The sequence below is a fragment of the Panthera leo genome, chromosome B4 (assembly GCF_018350215.1).
Source record: "Panthera leo isolate Ple1 chromosome B4, P.leo_Ple1_pat1.1, whole genome shotgun sequence".
Taxonomy (NCBI): domain Eukaryota; kingdom Metazoa; phylum Chordata; class Mammalia; order Carnivora; family Felidae; genus Panthera; species Panthera leo.
Genome location: NC_056685.1, coordinates 99,607,592 through 99,624,000, shown reverse-complemented (window position 1 = coordinate 99,624,000; position 16,409 = coordinate 99,607,592). Strand labels below are relative to the sequence as shown.

At 39.7% G+C, this 16,409-nt stretch overlaps 1 long non-coding RNA gene and 1 pseudogene across 2 annotated transcripts in view; one reads left to right on the top strand and one right to left on the bottom strand.

Moving 5' to 3' along the window:
• Positions 1-326: 326 nt before the first annotated feature.
• Positions 327-7,589, bottom strand: LOC122225439 (annotated as a pseudogene).
• A 1,702-nt stretch (positions 7,590-9,291) lies between these two features.
• LOC122224853 overlaps positions 9,292-16,409 on the top strand; it is a 28,691-nt gene continuing 21,573 nt past the window's right edge. For both annotated transcript variants that reach the window (XR_006204960.1, XR_006204959.1), the window contains exons 1-2: positions 9,292-9,539; positions 14,120-14,255. This is a non-coding gene — a long non-coding RNA (uncharacterized LOC122224853). The remainder of the gene's footprint in view (positions 9,540-14,119; positions 14,256-16,409) is intronic.

The window sequence follows — 16,409 nt, the reverse complement described above, 5'->3', positions numbered from 1 at the left end:
GTTGTCAAATCAATCTAAGAACACTCATAAAGAATTGCTGTAATAGTGCCAGAGAGGAGTTCTGGATTCACTGCATTTTTGGAGACCTCCAACAGCAGAAATTCATAAATGTGATCCTTATGTATTATTGTTAATTGCCATGACTCAGTGGTTTTCTACATGCCTGCCTCCTTGTCTTGTACTCTGGTCAACTGCCACTCCTGGTTCAAGCAGCTCATGGCCAGAGTTACAAAAACATGACATTAAATGGCAGTCGGCATTCAGTGTGGGAATGACTATTGACAGTGGTGGAGATGGTGGTGAATTTAGGGGAATTTAAGCCTTATTTAAAATGGACTGCCAATTGTTGCCATGTGGGAATATGGATCTATTGTTGCCACAATGTCTGACTTTTTACAAGGAGCTGGAAATCCTGAGCAAAATTTCTTAATTTTTGAAGGACGGCAACTAAGTTTTAAAAAAAAGAAAAAAGCAAAGAAGAAAACCCTGAATGGGCAAATTCTCTGTCTCCCTCTCTCTCTGCCCTCCACTATCAAAAATAAATGAACATTTTTTTAAATCTTAAAAAAAAAGTAAAAGAAGAAGAAAACCCTACATGGACAAATCCTATGCAAAAATGGTTAATTTAGCAGGTCTACCTGCTTATTCTTAGAAAGGTCTACTGATAATTGACCCTTGGCTAGCATTTGGGAACCTGAACTTTGGGAGGGTTCCCACCATTCCTAAAACTGATAAGAGTGACTCACTGTGCCTGAACTGTTTGTACAAACAATATAGTTTATGCCAAGCAATTGCTTTCTTTCTGGGAGTCTGGAATTTTGGTACATGCCTGGCAGAAGCTGCCTACATGATCAGTCCCCAATAAAATTCTGGGTGCTGAGCCTCTAACGAGCTTCTTGGCTGGCGGCATTCTATGTGTGTTGTCATAACTTATTGCTGGGGGCAACTAGGCACATCATGTGTGACTCTATGGGAAAGGACCCTTGAAAGCTTATGCCTGGTTTACCCTGGACTTTTCCCACCTGCTTTTTTTTCCTTCACTGATTTGGCTGCATATCCTTTGCCATGATAAATCATACCCTTGAGTATGACTATATGCTTAGTCCTGTACGTCCTCCTGGTGAATCATCAAACCTGGGGGTGGTCTTGAGGACTACTGACACAAACCCAAACAAAACTTATCTTTGAGCCATGTCCAGTCCACAGGATATTACTTTTTAACTTCTAATCTAAGAATTGGTCATGGGCAGAACAAGCACCGCTCCAAAATGGAGCATTTTTCCATGCCTTATTTCATTTAATCCTCACAACCCTGCAAAATAAACATTTTTATAATCCCATTTTACACATGAGGAAACTGAGACTCAGAGAGCTTAAGCTTGCATTAAGTCAAATAATCTATAAATAAAAGCATAAGAACTCAAACAGAATTAAATCCCATTTTATTTCCATATTGCCTCTTTGAAATTATATTTCCCTCCTCATGTTAAAATTCCAGAATCACTTTATTTTTCATTTCTTATGCATAGCATTTATATCTCTGGAGCTAAAGGGTTCTTATCACTTTTCTTTCTTGAAATATCTGCCTTTCTCTTATTCCCTTCCAATCTTCCCTTCTTGTCAGCCATGAATGAAGCTTTCCGAGCCTGTATGGAAAGTGGAAATAGGCATGGACAAGAGAAGGGAAGGATAACCCAGCAGTTTGGCCCACCTTTGCTGGCCTGTCAGGAATCTCAATAACAGGGTCTGAAGTGGTGTGGAGAATGCAGGACTAATTTGGGTCCACATCCAAGAGAGGATATGATGATTATTACTGACTCCTAGACTACAGAAGTTTTTGTCAGCAGGACAATGATAGTTGTTCCAGAGGGATCCATGGTGTTTGAAGCAACTCTCACTCAGCATCTAAGGGACAGTGGAATACTTGGGGTATCAGGTTAAGAGGGTAAGAAATGAACAGGCAGGTTGTCAGGGCCCTGGCTGAGGTCCAGGAAAAATTCCAATCTCAGGAAAAATCGACATGAAAAACAGGAATCTGGGTAGAAGCCCCATTCTGGTTTTTTTTTTAATTTTTTTTTTAACGTTTTATTTATTTTTTGAGACAGGGAGAGACAGAGCATGACCAAGGGAGGGTCAGAGAGAGGGAGACACAGAATCTGAAACAGGCTCCAGGCTCTGAGCTGTCAGCACAGAGCCCGACGCAGAGCTCGAACTCACAGACCGCGAGATCATGACCTGAGCCAAAGTGGGACGCCCAACCGACTGAGCCACCCAGGTGCCCCTAGAAGCCCCATATTAAGACCTGAACTCCTGGAGTCAAAATTTAGGAAGGGAAAATGCAGATTGATGGCTAAGTAAGTACTCTAGAGTCCTCATCTAGTCCACTGACTATCAAGCTTAGAACAGCAAGATGAGTTTGAGCCTCTTTTCTGAGTAGCCTTCTAGGTAAAGATAGAACTAAGTTCATAAAGCTGATCAGACCTGCGTCTGGGCAAAAGTGTAGGGACTGGCACTTCTTACCTAAGGAATACACCAAAATAGGTTTCCCTAGCTTTGCAATATTGATACAACACCTCTCTTGAAAGATTCAATGAAAAATACATGAACTCTAAATGATAGAGAGATACCATTTCAATGGACTCTTGAAATTATATATTTTTTTAAAAAGATTTTATTTTGGGGTGAATCACTGGGTGATTCAGTTGGTTAAGAGTCCAACTTGAGCATAGGTCATGATCTCATGGTTTGTGGGTTTGAGCCCTATGTCGGGATCTGTGCTGACAGCTCAGAACCTGGAGCTTGCTTCAGATTCTGTGTCTCCCTCTTTCTCGGCCCCTCCCCTGCTTGCGCTCTCTCTTTCAAAAATAAATAAACATAAAAAATTTTTTTAAATGATTTTATTTTTATGTAATCTCTACACCCAACAGGGGCCTGGAACTCACAACTCTGAGATCAGTCATACGCTTTACCAACTAAGCCAGCTAGGGGCCCTGAGATTATATACTTTTTTTAAATAAAGTATCCTATTACCCATGTGAATGATTATTCCCTTACCAAATGTTCTATGGATATTTTAATGCTAGGCAGTCTCAGTTATAAATATCAGGCTTATGAGTATCCTGTGCATTTATGCATCCACTAATACCTGTTGATGTCACATGTGGTCACTATGTGCCTTATGGTCATTGTGCAGTCATACTGACTAACATTTGTTGCATATTTATTCTGTAATCTGCACTCTTTATTTATGTGCATTAACTCTTCATTGATCTCAATAACACTATGAGGTAGGTTACATCCATTTTAAAGGGAGAAAACTAAAACACAGAAAAGTTCAGTACTTTTTTGGGGCGCCTGGGTGGCTCAGTCGGTTAAGCGTCCGACTTCGGCTCAGGTCATGATCTCACGGTTCGTGGGTTCAAGCCCCGCGTCGGGCTCTGTGCTGACAGCTCAGAGCCTGGAGCCTGTTTCAGATTCTGTGTCTCCTTCTCTCTGTGACCCTCCCCCGTTCATGCTCTGTCTCTCTCTGTCTCAAAAATAAATAAACATTAAAAAAAAAAAATTTTTTTAAGAAAAGTTCAGTACTTTTTGTTGTATGTGAAAATGTTCTTAGCTTCAAGCAATAAACAATTTAGAAAGAGAGATCAGTCATACCTAAATACAGACAACCAGTCACACTGCCTCCCCATATATTCACCCAAAAGCTGCCTTGATCCTAAATATTTCCATCCTCTGTTCTAGTTGGCATTCAAGCTACTCTAATGCCACCTGTTGGCCAGCATGGGAAACTATCTGACTCAGTACCTTTCCTATAATCCTATTCTGGTGGGATTTTGTCCTACATCACCCCCATTTTTTTTTCTAGTTTTAAATATCCACTTTATTCCACACAATACTCAACACATACCATTTACATCTGAAGAAGAGACGGCTTATGATACACCTATGGTAAAACACTTACTCTAAGAAATTTAATCCACTGTGAAATACCAAATGGATGATTTCAGAAACATGAAAGAGTTTCTTTGCTATAGAAAATTCAAGTGAGGAATGGAGATGTGTAAAAAGGTTTCTTAAAGGAAAAAAAGGATGATACTCTGGACACATTTTGTTTTCTGTACCTCACATTCTTCTCCTGCATTGTCTAATGTCCATAATGTTAGGTTGTTACTAAGCTACTGCATGATAAGAGTACTGTCTTTGTATGAGTCTTGATTCAGTACATTAGGTTCTGTGATGGCTTCATCAAAAGTGGTTTTAGCTATGACACAAAAATAGACACATAGATTAATGGAGCAGAATAGAGAGCTCAGAAATAAACCCATGCATATATGGTCAATTAATCTACATCATGCAAAAGAATAAAATAGGACCAGTTACTTACACCATACGCAAAAATGAACTTAAAATGGATTAAAGACCTAAATTTGAGACTTGAAACCATAAAGCTCCTCAAAGAAAACATAGGGCATAATTTATTTGATACTGGCCACAGAAATATTTTTCTATATGGGTCTCCTCTAGCAAGGGAAACAAAAGCAAAAATAAACTATTGGGATTACATAAAACTAAACAGCTTTTGCACAGCAAAGAAAACCATCAACAAAATGACAAGGTAACCTACTGAATGGGAGAAGATATTTGTAAATTATATATCCAAGAAAGGGTTCATATCCAAAAGATATGAAGAGCTTATATAACTGAATACCAAAAAGGAAAACAACAAATAATCTGACTAAAACAGGCAGAAGACTCATATAGACATTTTTCCAAAGAAGTCATAGAGATGGGCAACAGACACATAAAAAGATGCTCAACATCACTAATCATCAGAGAAATTCAAATCAAAACCATAATGTGATATCATTACCCTACATATGTCAGAACGACCAGAATCAAAAAGACAAGAAACAAATGTTTGTGAAGATGTAGAGAAGAAAGAACCCTCACAAACTGTTCATAGGACTGTGAATTGGTACAGTAACTATGGAAAACAGTTTGGAGGTTCCTTTAAAAATTAAAAATAGGGGCACCTGGGTGGCTCAGTCGGTTAGGCGTCCAACTTCGACTCAGGTCATGATCTCGCGGTCCGTGAGTTCGAGCCCCGCGTCGGGCTCTGGGCTGATGGCTCAGAGCCTGGAGCCTGCTTCCGATTCTGTGTCTCCCTCTCTCTCTGCCCCTCCCCCATCCATGCTCTGTCTTTCTCTGTCTCAAAAATAAAAAAACGTTTAAAAAAATGTAAAAAAAATAAAAATTAAAAATAGAATTACCATGTGATCCAGAAATTCCGCTACTGGGTATTCAAAAGTCTATATGCACCCCTATGTTCTTTGCAGCATTATTTACAGTAGCCAAGATATGGAAGCAACACAAGTGTCCATCAATAGATGAATGGGTAGGGGTGTCTGGGTGGCTCAGTCAGTTAAGCATCCAACTTTTGATTTCGGCACAGGTCATGATCTCACTGTTCATGGGATTGAGCCCTGTGCCGGGCTCTGTGCCATCAGCTTGGGATTCTCTCTCTCCCTCTCTCTCTCTGATCCTCCCCTGTTCACATTTTCTCTCTCTCAAAAGTAAATAAATAAACTTTAAAAAGTAGATGAATGGATAAAGAATGTGTGGGGTGAAATATTACTCAGCCAAAAAAAAAAAAAAAAAGAATGAGATGAGATCTTGCCATTTGCAACAACATAGATGATGGACCTAGAGGGTATAATGCTAAGTGAAAGATAAGAGAAAGACAAATACCAAATAAAGAAAGAAAAAAAAAGACAAAGAAAACTCTTTTAAAAAATGCTTTTTTTTCCATTTTATTTTTTATTTAAATTCAAGTTAGTGGGGGTGCCTGGGTGGCTCAGTCAGTTAAGCACCAGGCTTCAGCTCAGGTCATGAGCTCACAGTTCCGTTGGTTCAAGCCCCGCGTGGGGCTCTGTGATGACAGCTTAGAGCCTAGAGTCTACTTCAGATCCTCTGTCTCCCACTTGCACTCTCTCAAAAATAAATAAACATTAAAAAAATTAAATTCAAGTTAGTTAACATATAGTATAGTATTGGTTTCAGGGGTAGTATTTAGTGATTCATCACCTACATACAACACCCAGTGCTCATCCCAACAAGTGCCCTCCTTAATGCCCATCACCCATTTGGCCCATCCCTCCACTCTCCTCTCCTCCAACAACTCTCAGTTGTTCTCAGTATTTAAGAGTTTCCTATGATTTGCCTCCCTGTTTTTATCTTATTTTTCCTTCCCTTCCCTATGTTCATGTTTCATTTCTTAAATTTCACATATGACATGAAATCATATGACATGTATCTTTCTCTGACTGACCTATCTTGCTTAGAATAATACACTCAAGTTCTATCCACGTTGTTGTAAATGGCAAGATTTCATTCTTTTTGATCACCAAATAATATTCCATTGTGTATATATACCACATCTTCTTTGTCCATTCATCAGTCAATGGACATTTGGGCTTCATTTTATTTATGTTAGAGAGAGAGAGAGAGAGTGGGGGGGAGAGGGAGAGAGAGAGAGAGAAAGAGAGAGAGAGAGAGAGAGAGAGAGAGAGAGAATCTTAAGAAGACTCCACACTTCATGCAGAGCCCAACATGGGGCTTAATCCAATGACCCTGGGATCCTGACCTGAGCCAAAATCAAGAGTCAGGACACTAAACCAACTGATCCACCCAGGTGCCCCCAAAAAGCTGACTCTTAAATACAAAGACCAATCTGGTGGTTGCCAGAGGGCAAGTGGGTGGGGAGAATGGGGGGTAGATAAGGAGGATTAAGAGTAACCTATGGTGATGAGCACTGAGTAATGTATAGAAATGCCAAATTATTATGTTATACACCTGAAACTAATATAACACTATATGTTAATAATACTTCAATAAAACAACAACAACGACAACAACAAAAGTGTTGCCAGTGTGCAGGCAAGTTCTGGCTTATTAAGTATCTCATAGTAAAGTACAGAAAAGTTAAGAGTCAGCCCAAGGTGGATGGGTGTGTGGGTTGCATCTCTTTATTGTTTATATCAATGCCTTTTGGGAAGCTTCTCCAGAATTATCTATAGTTTGTTTTCTGTCTTCACCATGTGCAACAAAGTTTTCTAGAAGTAAACTCCATTTTCAGATAAAAGACTTTTCTTTTTGGGTTAGTTATATTGGCTGTTAAGTGTTTATCCAACAACTGCAGGACAGTGGTGCAGATGGATCTCAGTTCAGACTTTACTTTCTCCCAGTAGTTCTTAATTAGTAGCAACTTCTTATCAGACATGTTGCTCTTCTGCTCTATGTTCAAGAAGATCCTCCAGGGGCACCTGAAGCCCCTGAAGATGTTCTTATAGGCCACCTAGAGCAGACTCCATAATGGCCTTCATGCAGGTGGGTATGTTGGAGCACTCAGCCTGCTTGGCCAGCTTCGCCTTCTGGATCACTCTTTGTTCTCTTTGGTGTGCAGGCTGCATTCAGGGCTGGTGGGGCTCCAGGACGAGGACACAGAGGAGAGTGAGGGCAAGGCACTGAGGGAGTAAGCACTGACAAGATATGGAAGAGTCCTCCTCAAGAGCCTTCTCATCTCTGCAGCCACTTTGATCTACCTTTCGCTTTAGCAGAGGACCCTCCTGGAGGCAAGGGGCAGGCTGTGGCCTACACACCATTTTTAACTGGTCTTTCTTTTCAGTTCCAAATCTTGGCTTACTCACAGAAAAATTTCACTCCCACTTTTTTGCTCCATTTTCAAACTCAAAGAGTACTTCCCATGTGTCTACCACCTTGAGGATCATGCTCTTGACCTTCCTGCAGAAGAGTCCCAATACTGGGGGTAAAATCAATGATAACAGAAAACTTGACTCCAATGTGTTTAAAAGTTGTTCACATTCCCTCTCAGAATCATCATGAAGTCCTCAGTGACCACTTCATTCTCTTTCACTTAAATCCATATTTTGCTAAACACCAACATTCAAGATAAAGATTTCTCATCCATCTAGTCTTAGGATATTAGAGTTGGAGGGAGCCACAGAGACCATTTGGAACTTAACCCTTCTGTTTAAGGTTCTACTCTGTTTGCCACCTAAAATCCATTTCATAGGGAGCCTTTTATTTATTGTATGACTGGGTCTCCTTCCTGATTCTACATTTTTCTCCACAGCCCCTGCTCTCATTCATAAAGGAAGGCCTATGCTGGTAGCTAGGATGGGCTCCTTCAATTATTAGGCATGCCATGCCTCTGGCAGGTCTCACTTCTTTGTTGTTGTGCTATTGGTTTATTTACATTACATTCTATTATGTCAATGACATTTAAATCCTGGAAGTTTGTATTTATAAACAGAAGCCAGTACATTCCTGGAAAAATACTATATATATACATATATATATATGTACATACACATATATATACACACATACATAGTCTGTACGTATATATATATGTGTGTGTATATATATATATATATATATATATATATATATATATACACACATATATATGTATATACATATATATAACAAAAACAAGATACAATTAACAGTTAATATGATAGTTGGGTAGCTTAATGAACATCTTGCTTCTCTGAGGTCTCATCTGGGATTTTAGAGTGAAGTATATCCAGAGGCTGCCAGTGGCAATTTATGAAAGAGCCGTAGAGTTCTACACGCTTCACCATAAACTCTTTAATTCCTCAATATTCAAATGAAGATTTGGATCTTCTAGTAGCTTTTCATCTTAGTTTGCAGCCAAGATCTGTGGTTTCCTCGGGTGTAACTGAAGATTTAGCTGGGTGTCTTGAGTAATAAGGTGGTATCCAGCTCCATCTACTACAGCCACAGCTGTAGCCGGAAAAAGAACAATAGCTACGCTGTTGCTCAAATCATTTGCCAAAGAGGCAATCCTGTCAGGGCTAGAACTTGGCTTCACTCTTTGCTAATACCAGTTATAATTATTTTCTTGACCGACGCCAAAACCTGCACAACTCTCCTGTCCTTCCATTAGACAGGAGTTAACCATGAGATGGATTAACGGCTAGGCTTCCACGGCCCCAATTCCCCACTCCTCTTGTTACACTAGGGACGCCAAGAGTGGCACAAAGGATGGCAAAGTTGTCAGCTGTTCTGAGCTTAGGGTTTCAGCATTATTTCCCACTATCGCTCTCTAAGTAGTTTCTAAGAAGAAAAAATAAGTATCTCCTTTATTGAAGGCTTTCTTCTCATATCCTATTGTTTTTGGCAATGGCAGAGCTGAAAGGGACCTAGGAATTGCTGGTCCCATAATTTCAGGGATGTCCTCTCCCCAATTCTTTAATATTGACCTTTGACAGTTCCTCAGTCTAATATAAAGTGCTTTGCAAAATCAGCTTTAGGGCTCCCCTTCTAACCACACTTCAGCCTCCCATCCATCCTAAATAGAACTTCTGGACATGCCATTGTCTCCTGGAGACCTTTATCAGGGAAATGACTCAAAGCAGGAGTTTGCTGTTTTTCCTGAAGGCCACATTCTATCCTTTGAAGCCCTCATTCTTCTAAACTGAATAGAATTAGAGGTACCTCAATCTTCTCTACATGGTTTGCATATGTGCAGGAGCAAGAGAACCCTGCACCATAGCCTGGCTTCTCAGCTAGCTCGTGGGTCATGTTCTTCAGAGTTTGTAGTATGTGGTTAGGGCATTTCTTAGTTTCAGCGTGGACAAAGTTCCCTTCTCTAATTGGCTTCTTTCAGTTCCTTTTAGTAAGTATGGAATGGGAAGGAATTTTTTTTTAATGTACTTTTTCCACAGCCTTTCTTACCCTTTCATTTTACAAGTGAAGAAATTGAAGGCCAGAGAGATAAAATGATTTGGTCGGATTCACACAGACAGAGAAGAGCAGAACAAAGGACTGAACCCAGGGTACTTGCTTCATAGACAAACGCTTTATTTACCTGTTTGACTTTTAAAAAATGTTTTATGTATTTTGATAGAGAGTGTGCGTGCATGCATGTGTGAGTGGGGGAGGGGCAGAGAGAGAGACTCTTAAGCAGGCTTCACACTCAGTGAAGAGCCCGGCATGGGACCAGATCACAGGACCTTGGGATCATGACCTGAGCCAAAATCAAGAGTCAGGTGTTTAACCCACTGAACTATCCTGGTGCCCCTGACCCATTTTATTTAAAAATCAATATTGTAACTGTTTTTATTATGAAATATTGAATATTCAACTACATTATGGATTCAGTTAATGACATCACCTCAGAAATGAATCCTTATTTAAATCAACTTTTCCTATGGGAAACTACATTTTTAAATCCAAATATTCAATTTCCTTGGTGTCGGTCAATTCATGCCAGTAAAATACTGTAGACTGGTGGCTTAAACAACAGACATTTATTTCTCACAGTTCTGGAATCAGGGGATTCCAAGATCAAGGTTGGTACATTCCACGGTTTGTGGATGGTTCCTTCTTGCTGTGTCTTCATATGGGGGTTGGGGAGTTAGGGGAGAGAGAGAGGAGCACAAACACTAATCTCATCATGAGAACCCCACCCTCATGTGGTCTGTAAGTAGGCGTTTCTATTTCCTAAACTGTCCTTTCCTTGAGCTCTTATTTACAGTATGGGCCTGGGCTTGTCCTTCTCCTGTGTATACGGTTACCCTGTTTCATCTAAACTGTCAACTCCTTGAAAGTAATTATTACCGTATTATTGAGATTTTTTAGTAGTTCTGCAAAAACACATATGATCATTAAAATTAAACGAAGTGCAAAATTTGTTAGAGATCACATTTAAATAAAATGATTGAGGGGCGCCTGGGTGGCTCAGTCGGTTAAGCGGCTGACTTCGGCTCAGGTCACGATCTCGCGGTCCATGAGTTCGAGCCCCACGTCAGGCTCTGGGCTGATGGCTCAGAGCCTGGAGCCTGCTGCTGATTCTGTGTCTCCCTCTCTCTCTGCCCCTCCCCCGTTCATGCTCTGTCTCTCTCTGTCTCAAAAATAAATAAAACGTTAAAAAAAATTTAAAAATAAATAAATAAAATGATTGAAATTTGAAGAGAAAGTCAATGTAAACAACAGAACTTTTTTTTCAGAGAGTAATTAACCTTTGTATGAAATGGAGGATTGGACTAAGTCACTTGTTGAGGTTCCTTTTGGACCTAGGATTCCATCATGACCTTATTAGCAATGGAGTGGCAGAGAGCAATGGGATAGCCGATCTGGGCAGGCTTGTGACTTGCTTATAGTCAAAAGGATATGGTGGAAGTGACACCATATGACTTCCAAGGCTAGGTCATTAAAGGTGATGCAGTTTCTGTCTTTTTGGCTGGAACACTCTGGTTTTATAGCCCTAAAGTGCCCCTAATACTGTTAAAGCTTGTCACTGTCTGATGTCACTAGCATGAGAGTCCCTGAGCCTGACTCACAGAAACCATAATAAAATGACTGTTGTTGTTTTATTCCACTAAGCTGGAGGTGGTTTATTACAAAGCACTGTGACGAGAGCAAGTAAGTTAATATTACTGGAAGAAATAAACAAGGACTGGGAATACCTGGGAGGGAAAGAAGTAAAAACGAGAGAAGTCTGCACTTCGGTAGTTTTTAAAGAGCTAATTACAGCACATGTCATATAGAGAATGGATTTGTTTGTGTATGTGGCAGGGGTGGGGGGTGGTGAGTGTACACAAGCACTCATGGATATGTGCCCAGTCGGGGAGGAGGGTACCAATCTGCACGCTCTACTTTGGGAACTTAAACAAAAAAAAGATTATCTAAGAATTCTATTTTCATATGGACCCGAAAGTCTACGTGAAGAAAGTATGAAGATTTGGAATTGATATCATAGTATTTTCCACAATTAATACTTACTACAAGACAGTCTTATTACAAGACAGTGATGAGACAAAAATTATACCCACCCTGACTTTGGTTTTGTCTTTTTAAAACTGGCCTTTTAAATTACCCCGCCTACTCTCAAGAGGATCCCTGAGGTGTGGAGAATAACTGCACTGGAACCTCTCTCCTAGCCTCAGTCCTCTGTCTCATGCCCATCCCATGTCCATTCTTTAGTAGAGGTACTGCAGTGACTAAGATTCCAGGCTCTAGAAAGACTGCCTGGTTTTGAATTATGGCTTCTCCATCCACTAGTTAGGTGGCTTTAAAATTCCAACAATTGGGATATTCCTTTTAAAGAAAGAAAAATCAAGGGAATTGCCCAGAGCCTACCCGCCCCAGAGAAAGAGGGACCTGTTAAGAATAAGCTTCAATGAGTAAGAGACTTAAAAAATATAAACATACAGGATGTTATAAGCTGCCATAAAATGAACTTCATTCTGAATCTAAAAGTTAACCTAGAAAAATAATGAAGGAAAGAAATCTCACTTTGTAAGAAATCAAGAAAAGTAAGAGAGTTCTCTATATTGACTGGAAGAAAATGAAGAAATTAGATTCTGAATCAGATTACCTTTTTGTATATAATATGTGTACCAAGATTTCCTCAAATATAGTACAAAAGTTTTGTGCTTTAATTGCATGGCTAAGATAAAACAGGCAGATGACCCAGTATGGACCAAGAGTAATAAAGGAGAAGACAAAATCTATTCTTTGGGTAGATATGGCAAAAATAAAAACAACACCTGCATTTGAGAAACTGTAGGCAACCTCCATTTAAGGGATACCTTTGACTGGTTTCACCAAAGATACAAGGCCTCAATTCACCAGCAACGTAGCTCCCTTCCTTCCTTTGTGTTACTCAGGCCTAGGCTATGTACAAAACAAACAATTCTGGAACCAAGCAGATCTCTAAAATCCAGGAGACACCATTCAAGCACACGAGATAAGATAAATATTTGGCTTTGTACACAAAAGCCAGTTTGCTTTCCTGATAAAATGATTTTGCAGAGTTTTATGCTTTTCTAAGAGACTACGAAAATCAAATTATTTTTTCTTCAAGTAGCACTCATACTCAGCCTCCTAAGACCCTGATAAGCAGCTAGTTTATAATACAGATATGAAAACCCCTGTCTTTTAATATTCTTTGGGAAATAATAGGAAATAAAGATCCATGGCATTAAAATACTTTCCCCAGTACTAGGGATGGAAAGTATGAAAATTTATTTCATTTCATTTATTTAATGAAAATAAACTGAGTGATAACAATTAAGGTGATAACAATTAAGGTAAGTTTGAAATGGGGAGTAGTTGCAACCTTGACTGGTCCCAGTTAATGAGACAAAGCTCTCACCTATTTGAACAAGGAAACCAAGAGTCAAAGATGTGTTATTCATTTGTGCATAGGGGAAAAAGACATGCTAAAACTCTTCTTAACAAAGAACCTCATAAATATTTAATTACCTTTTAAAAAGTAGAGAGGTCACTAACATTTTTTTTAATGTTTATTCATTTTTGAGAGATAGAGAGACAGAGCACAGGTGGGGGAAGGGCAGAGAGAGAGGGAGACACAATCAGAAGCAGGTTCCAGGCTCTGAGCTGTCAGCACAGAGCCAGATGTGGGGCTCAAACTCATGAACTGTGAGATCATGACCTGAGCCGAAGTTGGATGCTTAACTGACTGAGCCACCCAGGCGCCCCCAGAGATGTCATTTTTAAAATAATTACTGGGGAAGCAAATTATTAAGATAACCAGTTAGACCTGCAGACTGTTGCAGGTTGTAGAGAACTTTTCAACCTCTCAGGTCTGGCTGCCTTTAAAAGACTCCTTTGTATAAATACCTTTCAAAGAGAGTTTTATAACAACAGAAAACAGTTAGGTATTATGTTTTTATGAGTGTCCCCAAACTGAACAGGAAAATTAGACTGATACTTTTCTGAACATTCTAGATTCAACCTTTTATCAGAAATACCTTTATACTGCTGAACAATGTCTGCTTCTCTATAATAAAAGAAAGAACACTTCTCCCCTTCTTTGTTTTTCTGAAAAATTCCAGGGATACTTAGCAGGAAAAGGGAAAAACTTTAAGTTTGTTAGAACTTCTGGCGGCAACTGATAGAGACCCAGCTGAGCTACATAGAAAGGGAAAATGGCAGAGATGCAGGACCAGGGCCCCAAGCACCAATGGGAAATCAAAAGAGGCTCTCTACCTTAGGTCTCTGCTTCCCCTCCAAGTCTTCATTCTTCTCTCTTCCTGCACACTAGCTGTCTCTCTAGGCCACAGGACAGAAAATACCCACCATCAACAACTCCTTTTCCAGAGTTCAAGACAGCTGAAATCCTCAGGCCTCATTCCAAATCCCCAGGGAAGGAGTCTCACTGGCCCATCTTGATCCCCAGGGTGAGTGTATGTCCCTCATTCTTGCAAAACGATTCCATTCCAGGTGATTGCCTTTATACATTTCATAGGTTAAGTAACCCTATTACATTGGAAATATAATAAACTCTGTATCAGTACATTTCAAGCTATTATCATTGCCTATTTGTGATGGTGTTTTCAGAGCAGTAATAACAAGCTCACTCAAATAAACTAGTGTTTCCATTTCAACTGATTTATTTGCAAGAAACAAGTTTATATGCTAATATGCAATTCTGATTCACATGAACTATCCATTAAAAAGTTAGAGGTGTCTTTTTAAGCTCATAAGCACTGAGAAGCAATGGTCTTACCTTGTCTTATGAAGAGAAACAAGGGAGAAAACTTGGGAAGTAAAAGATATTGTTCAATTTACCAAAGTCTGAGTATGGATGTTTGACTTTTATCAGATGATCTATTTTCTTCTATTTTATCATAATAATCTATTTTTCTAATTTCATAAAAATAGATATGAGATAAGCACTATTTAGGAACCACTCAGTAAAAAGCTGGTGTTGCCTATGCTTTCCATCTGTGGGAGAATTTGGAATATAAAGAATTGAAGAAAATTTTGATTACTCAAGAAAATGCCCATTTATTCAATTGACAAATATCTATTATGTTTTTGCTATTGTCTGGTGCTTGGCATACAGTGACCAACAAAACAGACAAATTCCTTTCCCTTTCAGAGATTACATCTAGTGGGAGAGACAGTTAATAAACAAGTAAATACATAAAATTATGTCAGGTGGTGATAAGAAATATAAAGGAAAATAAAAACAGTATGAAGGGAAAGAGTGCAAGAGGTTCTAGTTTAAACAGAGTGAATGGTCAAGGAAGCCTCTTTGAGGTGATACTTGACAAGAATCTAAAGGAAATAAAAGGAGTAAACTATGTTAATATTTGGGAGATAATGAGTTTTGAAATTCTGAGTGTGGTTGATTCCCAAACAGACTCCAACAAGCTTCTTAAAGTCATCAAGTGAATTTTCCTACAGGACAATCTTAGTTTAGGCAGTGAATGTACTGGTTCATGTGCCCTCCATTAGCTCTGCCACTGCAATCTCTGGTTCTGCCCCCACCATCATTCTCTTGTTCATCTTGGGCTACAAAACACCACCAACAATGCTAAGTGCCTCGGTTCTTTACAAGACTTTCTGGAGAATGGCACAACTCTTTCAGCCAACCTTTAGATGGTCATCCTAAGAGTGGTAAGGGTGGAGTAAGGGGACGTGTATATGTATGCAGGGACTTTTATTCTCATCCCTTTATCTCTATCAGCTGCCCAGACAAACCTGACAAATAAATATACAATGAAGTCATAGTGTACTTATATACAAGCAACTTCAAAATAAGCTCCCAAAGTGAGTTCCCCTCCCCCATCCTAATATCTTCAAACACACATACACGAAAGCAAATGCTGTTCCCAATGTCCCCAAATGGAAATTCTGGCACCAATATTGACTGGCCTCATATGGTTAAAGCTCATTTCTCTCTCACTAGCTAGCTTTCCCTACTGAATTTACCGTTTCCATGTTGTCGTAAGCTGGGACCCCAGGAGCCAACTCTAAGACTAAGTTAATGTGTATGATGTTCATTAAGGGATGCCTTGGGATATGCAACTGTGGAAGGGAAGGCAAGGAAGCAAGAGCAGACAGAGGGAGAAGTTGATGCTGCTGTGATGCGGTCCCAATGACAGGCTGACCTGATGCTACAGGGAACTCTAGAGCTAGAATGGTCCTTCTGCACTGCCCAAGGTGGGCCAAAAAGAGTAGATCTTTATACTCCCACACTGATCAATTATTTTGAAGAAGCCCAAGCCACAGAGAAAGGACATGTATACATGTTCTAGCCAAAAGCCCTTGCTGAGGTCCCAGCCAACAGCCCACATCTCCTGTACACATGTGGGTGCAGAAGCCTCAAGATGACTCTGGCTCCAGCCACAGTCTGACTGCAGCCACAAGAGCCTGGGCTTAACTGAGTCTAGTTAGCCTCCAAAGCCATGAGTGATGATGATAATAATAATAAACAAATAGACTATTGTTCTGGGCAACTGAGTTGAGGTGGTTTATTACACACAGCTATTGATAATTAGAACAGTGAAGAATTCTACTAAGAAACTGAGGCAGCTTTTTCTTAA